The sequence below is a fragment of the Vicia villosa genome, linkage group LG5, assembly GCF_029867415.1.
Source record: "Vicia villosa cultivar HV-30 ecotype Madison, WI linkage group LG5, Vvil1.0, whole genome shotgun sequence".
NCBI lineage: Eukaryota > Viridiplantae > Streptophyta > Magnoliopsida > Fabales > Fabaceae > Vicia > Vicia villosa.
Window position 1 is genome coordinate 57,600,188 of NC_081184.1, and position 14,354 is coordinate 57,614,541.

Below are 14,354 nucleotides of genomic sequence, written 5' to 3' on the forward strand. Positions count from 1 at the left end.
ATTGAGTGAGCTTTGCTCATCCTGTCTCTTCTGAATTTCTTCTAGAGTCCTTGCAAGACGAGAAGATTCACCAGAAGAAGCTTCACCGCTTTCAACCACAGGAATGGCATCTTGATCTGTAGCTTCCATGGATAGATCATTTGCAGAGATTTCCTCAACAAGAACAGTTTTGGCAACATGATCTTCAGCATCTGCTTCTTGCATAGAAGCATCTCCATATTCTGCAGCAGGAATTTCCGAGTCTCCATTCTCAAGTGCCTGAAGAATGGCAGCTAGATTCCTGGGAGCAGAAGGACCTTCAACTACTGGTGGGTCAACAACTTCTGGGATGACCAAGTTTGGATCTTTCTCAGACGGGTTTTCCCTCAGATAGTCAAAGAGAGTCTTGAAATCTCCTAGCAGAACAGGATAGTCAGGAATAAAGATAACCATATCCCTGCATGGATTTGCTTCCATTTCAGCAGCCAGTCTTAATACTTCCAATTCATCCACAAAGGGCTTCTCCTCAGCAGCAACACAATTTCTGAGAGGATGGTAGTATATACCATTATCTCCCTCCAGAAGGTAACCAGGGTAACCAGGGGCAGCAGCCACTAGTCTTTTCTGTACTGCTATTGCTTCTACTTGAAAATCCTTGCGAAATCTTCTCCAGAGATTTCTTGTAGAAACATCATCCAGACCATTTAGGAATGCATCCTTCAGAAGGTCTAGACTGCTAATCACCTCAAGTCTGAAAAGTTCCAGGTAGGTATAGGGTTCAGGTTCAGGCGGATTAAAGGTGAATTTGTAGTCAGGATAGAGAAGACAGTAAGGTTCGGAATTTTCGATAGGTAAGGGATGAGATATAGAAGTTGGAGGTACGGTGGATGAGGAAGAGGGGATATCTGAGAGAATGATTGATGAGGATGGAATATCAGGAATGATGGATTGAGACGAGGATGGAGTGTTTATAAAGGGAATTGGTGAGAGAGATTTGTCAGAAGGAGTTGGGGGAAGAATACTTAAAGGTGTGGGGTTTAGAATGGGAGAGGAGAAGGATGATGGAGAAGGATTTGGTAGGGTGAAGTTTACTTTTGGTTCAGATGGAGGTGATTGGAAAGATGGTTTAGGGACAGAAGGAGGTGGAGTAAAGACCTTTCTGGAGATTTGTACAGAAGAAGAAGAAGATCTGGTTCTGCGAAAGGAATCTCTGATCCTTTTATCTCTTCGTTCTTTAGAGTCCACCTTGTCAGGATCATAGGTGACCCTCAACTTCTTGGCTCTCTCAGCCTCATCTTCTTGTGCCTTTCTTTTTAGCCTTGCCTGACGTTCCTTTTTATCCTTCTTCAGAATATCATCTTTGGATGGAAGTACTCTGCCACGGATCCAAGCAGGATCAACGTTTGATTGCTTCCTCACACAATCTTCCAAGTAAAACTTGACAACTTGATCAAGTTCTTTATGATACAAAGATATGAATCCTTCAACAGCAATTCTTCTTGACAGAATGTCAGGAAAGCTTGTGCACATAACAGGTACATTCTTAATGACTTCCAGTCCGAACAGATCAACACCATTGAAGATGGGACCTTGAGTTACTCCAAGAAAATGCGAGGCATTACGATTTCTGATGGAGTCCACCACTTTGCTTTCAATCAGAATGTCTGAAATCATCCTTCCGAAAGGAATGGTTGTTCTTGGAATATGAGGGTACTTCGCCCTTTCATCTTCTCTTGACTCAAAGATAGAGGTTTTCAGATTCTCAAATAGAATATGAGAGATGTTGATCTCTATCTTTTTGCCAATGCAGAAAAGAGTATACTTGTGAGTCGGACTGATGTAGGAGGAGCAGCGCATCTTTTTTCTATGGTGAAGAGAACCCAGAATAATCTCAGCCCATACTTTATAAAAAGGCTTTAAGTTGCCCGTAAAATGAGAATCAGTTCCAACAACCGTAGAGATTTGTTTTTCAACTAAAGTCCAGTCAACTGTATGGGGTTGAAACTCAGACCAACCTTCTTCATCATCAAGATTGTACAGCTTTCTGATGAGTTTCTCAGTGATAGTCACTTCATGCCCTAGCACGAATGAAATGATGGCAGTTGGGGTAACTGTTGCATGTACCCAAAACTCCTTTACAAGTTCAGGATAAATTGGACCAACCAATCTATCAAGATATTTAGACCATCCTTGCTCAAAGATTCTTGCATCACACTGAAAGCCATTTGCTTTAAGGTTGTTGACGTCCACAGCCGATTCACATAGAACTTCCAGTTCTTTCGTGGGTATTAAGCATGTTTTCAATGGAGCATCATTTTTGCTTAAACGGTTCTGTGTGGAAGTGATTCTATCTTTAGAGATTGATGAACGAGAAGATGGATTCATTATGATAATGCTTTGAGATCAAATCAAGAACTAGGGTTTGAAGAGAGATGCAACGAAGTGAATGCACAAAAGAGAGAGAAAGAGAGAAAAAGAGGGAATGAAGATGAAGCGGGTTATTTAAAAGATTTAAAAAGAAATCATTATGCATTTAATGAGAAATGACATTAGGAGAGAGAACACAGTAAATGAAATGATTTAATACAGTTACCTAGGTCGGCGTCTTTTCAACTGCACGCTTTGTACAAACCGTACAGACACGTGTTCATCATCAGATAATAGATGACAGCTGTAAATATCAGAGAGATTTTACGCCTTCAGATTTAGATCACTGCTTCTGATCTGATCAACTTTCTCTTCTGGAAACACTTCTTCTGAAGTGTGCTGATATAAATCTGAATGATCTTCTGATTCATTACTTCTGATGTACACAGCTTCTGGAGGTTCACTTCTTTGTTCTGCAGCTTCTGATACGACAAAATTGTATCTGCAGAAAATCTTAAGCCGCTTTGTTTCATCATAAACAAGTTTATCATCAAAACAACTGTTTATTGATTCGACCACAATCAATGTTTCAATGTTGTATATTCTGTAGCATTTAGAGCATTCAGAATAATCAAAAATGAAACATCAATGCTTTAGAGACAAACAAAACAGATGGTTCCAAGACTAATAAACTTTCTTTTCTGAATTCCTACAAACATAGTTTCTTCAACAGATTTAAGAACCAGAACTTGGAAGACAATCTTTCTTTCCTTCAAGTGTTGAGACCAACTTGAGTCCAGGAGACATGTCATGTTGACTTTTATCTTCTTTGTCACCAAGAGAATCTGCAAAAGAAATAGTCTTTTTCTTTGGTACCCACATTTTCTTGGGTCCTTTCTTGTTAGTTCTCCTCAAGTTCTGATTGAACTTAGGTTTAACATTGTACGCAGAAGGAGGAACAGCATAATAATTTTTAATGTTAGTTCCATGATATTTCCTAGGTTGTGTCACATGCTTTTTGGTGTGTGTTAAGTGAAAACTTTGAGCATGTGAAGTGTGCCTAATATCATGAGAGTGGCCATACTTGAACTGATCATACAATGGCTTGTATGTGATTTTCATTTCATCAACAGGTTCAAGTTTGTATGGGGTTTCACCCTCAAAACCAATGCCTACTCTTTTGTTTCCAGACACAGCATATATCATAGAAGCTAGCTGACTTCTGCCAATACTTCTAGATAAGAACTTCCTGAAACTTAAATCATATTCTTTCAGAATATGGTTTAGACTAGGAGTGGATTTTTCTGAATCAGAAGGAGATCCAACATTATTGGATAATTTTAAAAGTTTTTCTTTTAATTCAGAATTTTCCAACTCAAGCTTCTTTGTTTCAAATTCAAATTGCTTTTTCAGCTTTTTGTATTTGAGACTAATCTGAGACTTGAGTTCCAGTAGTTCAGTTAGACCGGAAACTAACTCATCTCTAGTAAGTTCAGAAAATACCTCTTCAGAATCTGATTCTGATGTAGATTCTGATCCGTCATCTTCTGTCGCCATCAGCGCACAGTTGGCCTACTCATCTTCAGAGTCTGAATCATCTTCTGACTCATCCCAGGTTGCCATAAGACTTTTCTTCTTATGAAACTTCTTCTTGGGATTTTCCTTCTGAAGATTTGGACATTCATTCTTGTAGTGTCCAGGCTCATTGCATTCATAGCACATGACTTTCTTCTTGTCAAATCTTCTATCATCAGAAGATTCTCCACGTTCAAATTTCTTTGAACTTCTGAAGCCTCTGAACTTCCTTTGCTTGGTCTTCCAGAGTTGATTTAGCCTTCTGGAGATCAGGGACAGTTCATCTTCTTCTTCAGATTCTGATTCTTCAGGATCTTCTTCTCTAGCCTGAAAAGCGTTAGTGCATTTCTTGATATTAGATTTTAATGCAATAGACTTACCTTTCTTTTGAGGCTCATTTGCGTCCAGCTCTATTTCATGACTCCTCAAGGCACTGATAAGCTCTTCCAGAGAAACTTCATTCAGATTCTTTGCAATCTTGAATGCAGTCACCATCGGACCCCATCTTCTGGGTAAGCTTCTGATGATCTTCTTTACGTGATCAGCCTTGGTGTATCCCTTGTCAAGAACTCTCAATCCAGCAGTAAGAGTTTGAAATCTTGAAAACATCTTTTCAATGTCTTCATCATCCTCCATCTTGAAGGCTTCATACTTCTGGATTAAAGCTAGAGCTTTGGTCTCCTTGACTTGAGCGTTTCCTTCATGAGTCATTTTCAAGGACTCATATATGTCATAGGCCGTTTCCCTGTTAGATATCTTCTCATACTCAGCATGAGAGATAGCATTCAGCAAAACAGTTCTGCATTTATGATGATTCCTGAAAAGCTTCTTCTGATCATCATTCATTTCTTGCCTAGACAGCTTTACGCCACTAGCATTTACTGGATGTTTGTAACCATCCATCAGAAGATCCCATAGATCACCATCTAGACCAAGAAAGTAACTTTCCAGTTTATCTTTCCAGTATTCAAAGTTTTCACCATCAAATACCGGCGGTCTAGTATAACCATTGTTACCGTTGTATTGCTCAGCAGAGCCAGATGTAGATGTAGTCTTTTCACTTTCATCAACCATCTTTTACAGAAGCGTTTTTCTCTTCCTGAATCTTTTCTAAACACGGTTAAGTGCTTGCACCTTAGAACCGGCGCTCTGATGCCAATTGAAGGATAGAAAAACACTTAGAAAGGGGGGGGGGGGTTTGAATAAGTGTAGCTTTAAAAACTTGACAGATAAAAATAAATTGCACAGTTATTTTTATCCTGGTTCGTTGTTAACTAAACTACTCCAGTCCACCCCCGCAGAGATGATTTACCTCAACTGAGGATTTAATCCACTAATCGCACGGATTACAATGGTTTTCCACTTAGTCCGCAACTAAGTCTTCCAGAGTCTTCTGATCACACACTGATCACTCCAGGAACAACTGCTTAGATACCCTCTAAGACTTTCTAGAGTATACAGATCAACACGATCACTCTAGTTACAATCTGCTTAGTTCACTCCTAAGACTTCCTAGAGTATTCTGATCCACACGATCACTCTAGTTCCTTACAACTTAATGTAATCAATTCAAGAGTTTACAAATGCTTCTTAAAAGCTATAATCACAAACTGTGATATTTCTCTTAATCGTTTAAGCTTAATCTCACTAAAATATTACAAAAGCAATGTAGTGAGCTTTGATGAAGATGAAGATTCTGAGTTTAGATTTGAACAGCGTTTCAGCAAGTTTGATATAAGTTGTTTTGGTGCAGAATCGTTAACCTTGCTTCTCATCAGAACTTCATATTTATAGGCGTTGAGAAGATGACCGTTGAATGCATTTAATGCTTTGCGTGTTCCGTACAGCATCGCATTTAATGTTATACGCTTTTGTCAACTACCTCGAGCCTTGTTCACGCTGTGTCTACTGACGTAGCCTTTAATAGCTTTTAACGTTCCTTTTGTCAGTCAGCGTAGCCTGCCACTTGTACTTTCTTCTGATCTGATGTTTGTGAATACAACGTTTGAATATCATCAGAGTCAAACAGCTTGGTGCATAGCATCTTCTGATCTTCTGACCTTGAAGTGCTTCTGAGCGTGATACCATCTTCTGAGCTTCAGTGCTTCTGATCTCTTGTTCTTCTGATGCTTTCATAGACCCATGTTCTGATTCTGCTTCGACCATCTTCTGATGTCTTGCCAGACCATGTTCTGATGTTGCATGCTGAACCCTTGAGACAAAGCTTCTGAGCGCTGAATTATGCGTACTCTTTATATATATTTCCTGAAAGGGACATTGCATTGGATTAGAGTACCATATTATCTTAAGCAAAATTCATATTATTGTTATCATCAAAACTAAGATAATTGATCAGAACAAATCTTGTTCTAACAGAGTTAACATATGTTGCCTTCCCTCCATCATAGTCATGCATCTTTGTTCAGGATATTGCCCCAGTTGGACTGACCCTTGCCCCCAAGTTATCGTAGAGCGTCCTTGTGAGTTTGCTATGTTCGTAGATGAACCCCTTTATGACTAGATACCCCTTGAGTGTATCTATGAGATAACTTCTTTGTTGAACTATTCTTTGTTCGACAATAACCTTGGTTGCATTTAAAATCTGGTTACGACAAGGCGTGGACACGCGGCTGGCATGGTGAAAGACATCCTTTTTTTTCCTTAGTACGACCAAGATCATTCTCGATATTTTATCCTCCTTTCTTCGTAGCTTATGATCCTTTTTGATTTCTTTGTGAGTTGTAGGAAACCGGCTAACACGGTAAGTATGGATGCGGGTGAAGAGGCAAATGAAACTGCGAATGCATGCGTATGCGAAAGACTCTTATACATGGTGACTCCTTACATGTAATGCAAATGTGCAACATATATAATCCTAAGGATAGCTTATGAGGATTTAGGGATGACATTATATCCTAATGACATATGTGCGAGCTCGATATTATGACACGTTAATGGGAATCCCTTAGATTAAGGGGTACACGGAAAATAACAGCTGATGAGCGTTCAAGACAGTCACCAAGTCTCATGGCCATCGAGAGGCCGTTCGACGTGTACTTACGAAGTTGTCCCTCGTGGGAAGGTTCTCTATGCGGAACACAACCTGCCTAAGGACGATATTGGACGAAGAGAAATCCCTACGGGAAAGGGATGAAAGATATATAAATGGAAATCCAAAACCCCACAAGTTAGGGGTATGCGGGAGCAAGCGCGGGTGACCGTTCGAGGTAGTCATTAGGTCAAATGGCCATCGAGAGGCTAATCGACGTGTGTTAATGAAGATGCCCTTCGTACGAAGGACACGTAGTCGTAAAAATACAAAGGCACGAAAGAGAATCCCTACAGGCTAGGGAATGCGTAGAAATACCTGCAAAATTGAAGCGCATATATCCGTAGCATACAAATTGCAAACATATAGCAAGCACAAAAGCACAAATGTCCTAAGTTCATAGGTTCGGCGTGACGGCTTAGGGGGCTACCCTTCCCATTGGTATGTTCTAACAAGGGTCTCATGGGGTCGTTCGTAGCCTCGGAGACTTTTTGTCTCTTCAGATTTTAGAACAACTCATTTTATCCATGAGGTTCGAATTTTTGGGGTAGGTTCTCGGAGAGATCAGCTAAATATCCAGTCCTGCCCTCAACAAAGTCAAGCCTCGTTTTGGACATTTCCGAATATTCAACCCACTCCGAGTGGAGTTATCAATGAGACTCGTAGGCGATTCAAGTCCCCCCCTGATCTCAAGGATAACTCCCACACTTAGGTTTTAACAACAATATATATATATATATATATATATATATATATATATATATCCCAAAAATATATAAAAGACAACAATTTAGAATAAAAAGGCAATAGGAATAAATAAGTAATTACAGCAATATATATTTAAATTACTGTAAAAATATTGTATCTTGAGACTGTAAATAAATAAATGAATTTAAATTTAAATATTTAAAACTAACCTCGAAATCTGGCCGCTTATAATTCAGACAATGCATTAGGGAAGCAAATATTTAAAAACATATATTTATTTAAATGACGTAGATAGATGGAAAGGTAAATAAATAAATAAAAATTTAAATTTAAATATTTATGAAAATGAAACAACCCTAAAATGGCGAATTAGCCAAACCCTAAAATATCTGCCAAAAACCTAAAGGTTTTTGCCAAAAACCTAAACTCTGCTAAAACCTATAGGAGCATAATAATTTACAGTTTTGTTATCACTATAGTCCCCAGCAGAGTCGTCAGCTGTAGCAACCTGCCCTAAAAATTAAATTTAGAGTCGCCACCAATTCTACCAAGGCGAATAGGAAACCTTACGCAGTTAAGAGATTCGGGGTAAGTTATTATAATCAGGTCGAGGGAAGGTGTTAGGCACCCTCAACCCCTTTCCTATGGCTTTGAATATAAGGCAAAGATTTATGGTAAGATTATAGAGGTTAATAGTTTATGATTAAGGAAACAAAATCGGGAAAAATGAGATTTATGGGGAAGGGGACTCGCCTTGTTACCAAGTGCCTACGATCCTCCTTATGGAGGATCAGAGTCTACGTATTTCGGGGACAGGGTTGTACGCCTTTGAATTTGATATGATATGGTTTGAAGGTATTTTGAGTTACCTATCGTAGTTTTGAATTGCAAATGTTCGCAAGGTATTTTGAGCTACCTTATCGTAGTTTGAACATTGCAGTATTGAAGAGATGGAAATCTGTAGTGTCGTGGTTTAGTGTGTTTTTAGATTTGGGCGTACAACCCTGATTTAATATGTTACCGTTAGTTGCGATGATCAATGGGTTTGATCACCATGGTTAACGGATTAGTAAAGAATTGCTTGCTGACAATTCTAATCGATTGATTCGATTATCACTTTTAGCAAATTGAGGTATTTTAATTATTGACTTATTAATTTATCGTTACCTAATCGATAGATTCGATTACAAATGATAACGAGTTGATAAGAAATGCTAATCATCATAACTAATAAGATGGTTACAACCATTTAGCAAAATAATATGTATTTGAATTATATTAATTAAATTGATAATTAAATGACCGATTATTACCCATCGCGACCGATTAATACGGTCGAAACGAATAATAAATAGAAACCCTAATATTTTGGCAAAATGGCCAATGGGATTGGGCAAACCCTAATTCTCTTGTCAACACTTTCCTAGGGTTTTTGTGAGTTTTATATAATTAAAGTTAATTAATCAATTAAGTCGAATAATCGAAATAATCGAATAATCAGGAAATGTTATAATTCTAACTCTAGTCCTAGTTTTATTATTTTAATCCCAATTTTAAATTAAATAATATGCATATAAAATAATTGAGAATAACTATATACTTATGCAAATAATATATATAAAAAAATATATAAAAAATAATTAACAAAACCTGGACAGAAATCTTGTGAATCAGCTTATTGATGGTGTATGGTAGGGCTACATGCTGGGACATTTGATCTGGACGCGTGGGAGATCCTACGACCCAGATTGGAGACGCATGATGATCATCAAGATACGCTCAGCACAGGATCCATGGGTTATTCATAACAATCAGGTTATGAGTTTTATATAATTAAAGTTAATTAATCAATTAAGTCGAATAATCGAAATAATCGAATAATCAGGAAATGTTATAATTCTAACTCTAGTCCTAGTTTTATTATTTTAATCCCAATTTTAAATTAAATAATATGCATATAAAATAATTGAGAATAACTATATACTTATGCAAATAATATATATAAAAAAATATATAAAAAAATAATTAACAAAACCTGGACAGAAATCTTGTGAATCAGCTTATTGATGGTGTATGGTAGGGCTACATGCTGGGACATTTGATCTGGACGCGTGGGAGATCCTACGACCCAGATTGGAGACGCATGATGATCATCAAGATACGCTCAGCACAGGATCCATGGGTTATTCATAACAACCAGGTTATGAAAATAAAAAGAACAAAGCGCATGACCTGGGGATCGAACCCAGGTCTGTTAGTTTCCCAGCTCACGCTTCAAGCATCTCTGCTGGATATCCAATTTGTTAGGTTAACGCATTTAAAATAATAAATATAAAAAGAACCTGAATCAATTGAAAGTCAAAGTCAGTAAGTGGTGGGGCCCCTTCGTTTCGCGTGCAGCCACTGGGAATAGGACAGCGCGCGTGGGCTTTCTGACTGACTATTCACAGCGCGACATGCGTAGTCAAAGAGTCTATTATACTGTTCATCATCTTCACCAAATCCCAACCAGATTTCGCTACGAATTTTCCACCATTCAGCCACGGTTTCTGCAACAACTTTGGTAGCGAATTCTGCAAAAACAAATCTGAAAGAATAACGGAAATAAAAGATCCAAAACACCCTATCCCCCCTAAATTAACCCTTGCGAACCTAATGGCGATGGCCGTTTGGCCTAAAAATGTCTGCAAATACGAAACCGAACCACAAAGTGTATCACACCCTAAACATGGCGTACCATGCTACAGGCCTCGAAACTACCATGTAGGACGTTCAATCTCTTCCAATGGACACGCTGAACATAAATAACCATGCCAAACACGTCAAAGATGCATAGATAATTGAAACTGAAACCAAGAAACTTTACCAAGATATTTGACTTGGGAGGGCCGCTTTTGTGACGTTACGGCTCCGTGTAATGGTGTGGACAGCTTACTGGATATTCCAGGAGGACGAATGAATGCTCAAGAACTCCTGAAAACGCCTAGAAGACCCCCTCTTTCCTTGCCCTAGAATCCTATTTTTTTGGAAACTTCGTATAGGGTTTTGTGAGCCCATTTTTCGTCCCCCCTTTTTAGTAAACCCTTTAGAATATATATGTGGATAAAATTAGGTCAAACATGGGCTTAGACTTTGCCTTATGAGAGAGCTACAATTTTATTGAAAATTATGTTATTTTCCTTTCTATTTTTTTTTTATAATATTTCTCCTTAACCATGATCCATGAATTTAGACCTTTGTGGATGCATCTTTGGGCCTTTACTTGATTAAAACCAAGGCCATATAAATTTATCCATGTCTTTTATATATTTTTACTAAATTTATTTTCCTTTTAAATTGATTAAAATTCAAATAAATATAAATAAAGTTATAAAAATGTGGGGATGGATTTAGAGGTCAAATTATGGGTCATGGATATGTTTGAAGTAAAAATCCTAGGCCCATTGACCAAGAAATCAAAAATTCTTCACTTAGGATTTCATGTCTTCCTTGAAACTTGGCCAACTGGTACCATGGGTATATCTCTCAATTTTAACCCTATGGAGATGTTCTTGGTCAATTTAGAAATCTTAGAGTGTCCTCTAAATGATTCCTTTGATTTCATCTCAATTGGAGTTTCCATGCTCAAGTTATGAGCTTTGATCCAAAAGGTATTTTTTATTGACTTTTTGGAGGACCTATAATATATTGAACCATATCTCCCAAATGATGCATTTATGGCCTTGGCATGTGAGAGACAAAGTTGTAGAGACTAAAATTTCCTTCAAGACAGACTTTGGTTGGGAAATTTTTAATGCTCCATGTAAAAGTTATGACCAGTCAAAGTTGAGTTGACTTTTCCTATAAAAACCCTAATTTGAACCTTTTGAATTTGTTCATTTTTGAGTTTTTATTAATGGATCGTGATCAGTCTTTGATCAAATGATGGATATAACTTCACATACTTGATGTTTACCAAAAATCTTGAAGTTTGACTGTATTTTGACTATAGTTGACTTTTAGGTCAACACAGTCGATTATTGGTCGTCTGAGCCATTGAGTGAGCAATCCTTGGAATAGAAGCTCGAATTTTTTACATGGAAATTCCTTGAGACATATGAGAGACCTTGAGATCCATTTGAGGTCTTGAATATTCACAATCCTTTGATAAAATGAAGACCCTAGTTTTGGAGATCTTTGATTAGGAGAGAGTGACCTGAGAAGAACCCTTGAGCCTTGAGTTATTGAAGATGAAATGAGGAACTTTTGATTGAATATAAGAGGGCAAATTTTGGGGTATGACATCAGTATATGGGTTTGTCCATCATCTGAGGTGTGGTTTCATTACCACTTGTGGTTCAAGTCATTCAATTAGGCTCCATTCAAAAGCTTTGAACTTGGATTAAAATTCTTATAGATCAAAGTGAGACACATCTTCATGGTGTTTTTAATTACCAAATGAACGTGGGTTTATTTCCCTATTTGTGTTGTGATCAAAGGGATTATTTTGGGTTCACGTGGATTCATTTCACCATCTATGATTTCAATTCATCATTAAATGCAAGATGTTTTCGTCTATTTAATGGAGTTCAAGGCGGAAATTAGAATTCACGGTGAATATGTGTCTAAGCTTTGACTTTTTGTCAATTTCAAACCATGGGAGGTTGACTTTTTTACAAAAGTCCACATGAATTCTTATTGGCCTCCATCTCACATCATGGTTTGATTGCAAAATGGGATTGATACTTCAAGTGCGAGAAATAAAGAAAAGACATTTAGAAAGTACAAGAGAACATTCACATGAAAGCATCAAAAGTTCTATAGCCAAATCCATTACAAAGTTTCACATTTAACATTCACATCATCATCCTTCATTACACATTACAAAACCATGAAAATTACACAAAGAAAAAGGCCATAGTTGACTTTTGTCAACAGTTGAATTTTTCAGTCAACTGTTGACCATCGACTTCTGGCCAAATAGTGCTACTACTTTAGTGATTACCATTCTTTCATCCTTTAATGCTCTTGGATTCCTTATGGCCAAATAGTGCTACTACTTTAGTCTTGTATTCAACCTGCAGCATACACAACCAAATTCAAACATATCACAAAACCAGTCACCTCATAACCACAAACAACTCTAACTAATCATATACCTAACTGTCCAAACTCTATTAACAAACTAACAAACTTTCAAACCTATTGCCAGCTCACTAACTAACAAAAAGAGCTAACAGAAAAAAACTGAACCTACCACAAGAACCGAACCATGTCCACTAATTAGTCCAAAATTTTCAGCAAAGCAGAAGAAAAAGAATCTAACAGAAGGGGGAGGAGAAATTATGATAACAACATCACACCAACAGAATTTCGTAACAGAAAATAGAAGGGGCATCGCATAACAAAATCGGGAAGTAGCAGCATAACAAGTCAGAATCATAACAGAAAAGAAGAACATATCAGAAGAAATGGAAAATCAAGATTACAACTGGCCTTGGAACAATTCCGATCTCGCCATTCAGCTTGCAACTAACTGGCCACGATCAAAGGTTGAGGATCATTCTTCTGTAACAGGAAATAAGCATAACATGATGAGAAGGAAAGAAGAACTATAACAGAAAAAAAGGAGAAGAGGAATAGAAAAACAATCATAACAAACTTTCGCTCACCTTATAACCAACTTTCGATTCTTCACTCAACAAAAAATCACCATAACCGAAATTCTTTTCCCAATCTTAAGACTTTCAGCTCTTCACATTAACTTCTCTCCATCAATCAACCTTCACTCTCTGAATTTCTCTGAAAACTCACAACCGAAATTCTCCTTAACCTCCAATCACCATAAACTTCATATTCCTCGCTTCACCTCTTCAATCTCCAATTCCTTTCATCTCTCTCCATTCTTCAATCTGCAAACAAAAAACCAACAATCAAAAACCAGATTCACGAAGTTATAAGAATCTCATACCTTCAATATAATCACCAAAGATTCGTTAATCTTCATCGCGTCACCATTGAACCTCCATTCAAAATTTCCAAAAAAGAATCTTCATCTCTCAGCGCTATCTCTGAATCGCAACGCACTTTGCAACGATCTTCCTCATCAACATCAATCAACGATAATTCAGAATAATGTTAAAATTACTAGAAAAGAAGGTCGAACGAGATTACCTGCACGATTAGCCTCTGGTATTTTCTTTCCATTCGCGTCGTTGAAGCACCGTCGGAGTATCTCCAACCGGTAAGTCGCTATCCTTTCTTTGATTCATGTTTATATCGTTGTTAATGAGTTCACAATTAGAAATGATTATTGACGAGAGATGAGATCACGAATTTGATTGAGATGGGAGTCGAGCGAAGCTGAATCAGAGATGAGAGAGATTTGAGAGGATGAATTGCGGAGAGTGTGAAGGAATCCTGACGGAGATGAAGGTTTCTCCGGCCGCCGTTTGTACGTCTGGATAGAGATAGGAGGAGAACCTTCCAATTGGATCTGGAACGACACATTAACCAAAACCTAATCCCCTTTTAATTAACCTTCTCTTTTAATTGGTTAATTGAATCATACAATAAAAAAATCATACAATAAAAAAAATAAAGATGAGTTTTTTTGGCAAGTTTGCCAAGTGTCAAATTTTTAGAGCTCATGCTATTTATATAACTAGTAGGAAACCCGTGCTATCGCACGGGTCTG

General features: G+C 37.6%; 1 long non-coding RNA gene across 2 annotated transcripts; it reads right to left on the reverse strand.

The window, feature by feature from the left end:
- Window positions 1-13,151: 13,151 nt before the first annotated feature.
- Window positions 13,152-14,354, reverse strand: LOC131606652 (uncharacterized). 2 transcript variants are annotated; one of them, XR_009284939.1, is made up of 4 exons: window positions 13,832-14,354; window positions 13,644-13,755; window positions 13,330-13,569; window positions 13,152-13,225 (listed from the first exon to the last, which is right to left on the reverse strand). It is a non-coding gene; the product is annotated as an uncharacterized LOC131606652 (long non-coding RNA). The 2 variants fall into 2 exon arrangements; XR_009284938.1 differs by having other exon boundaries at window positions 13,330-13,755.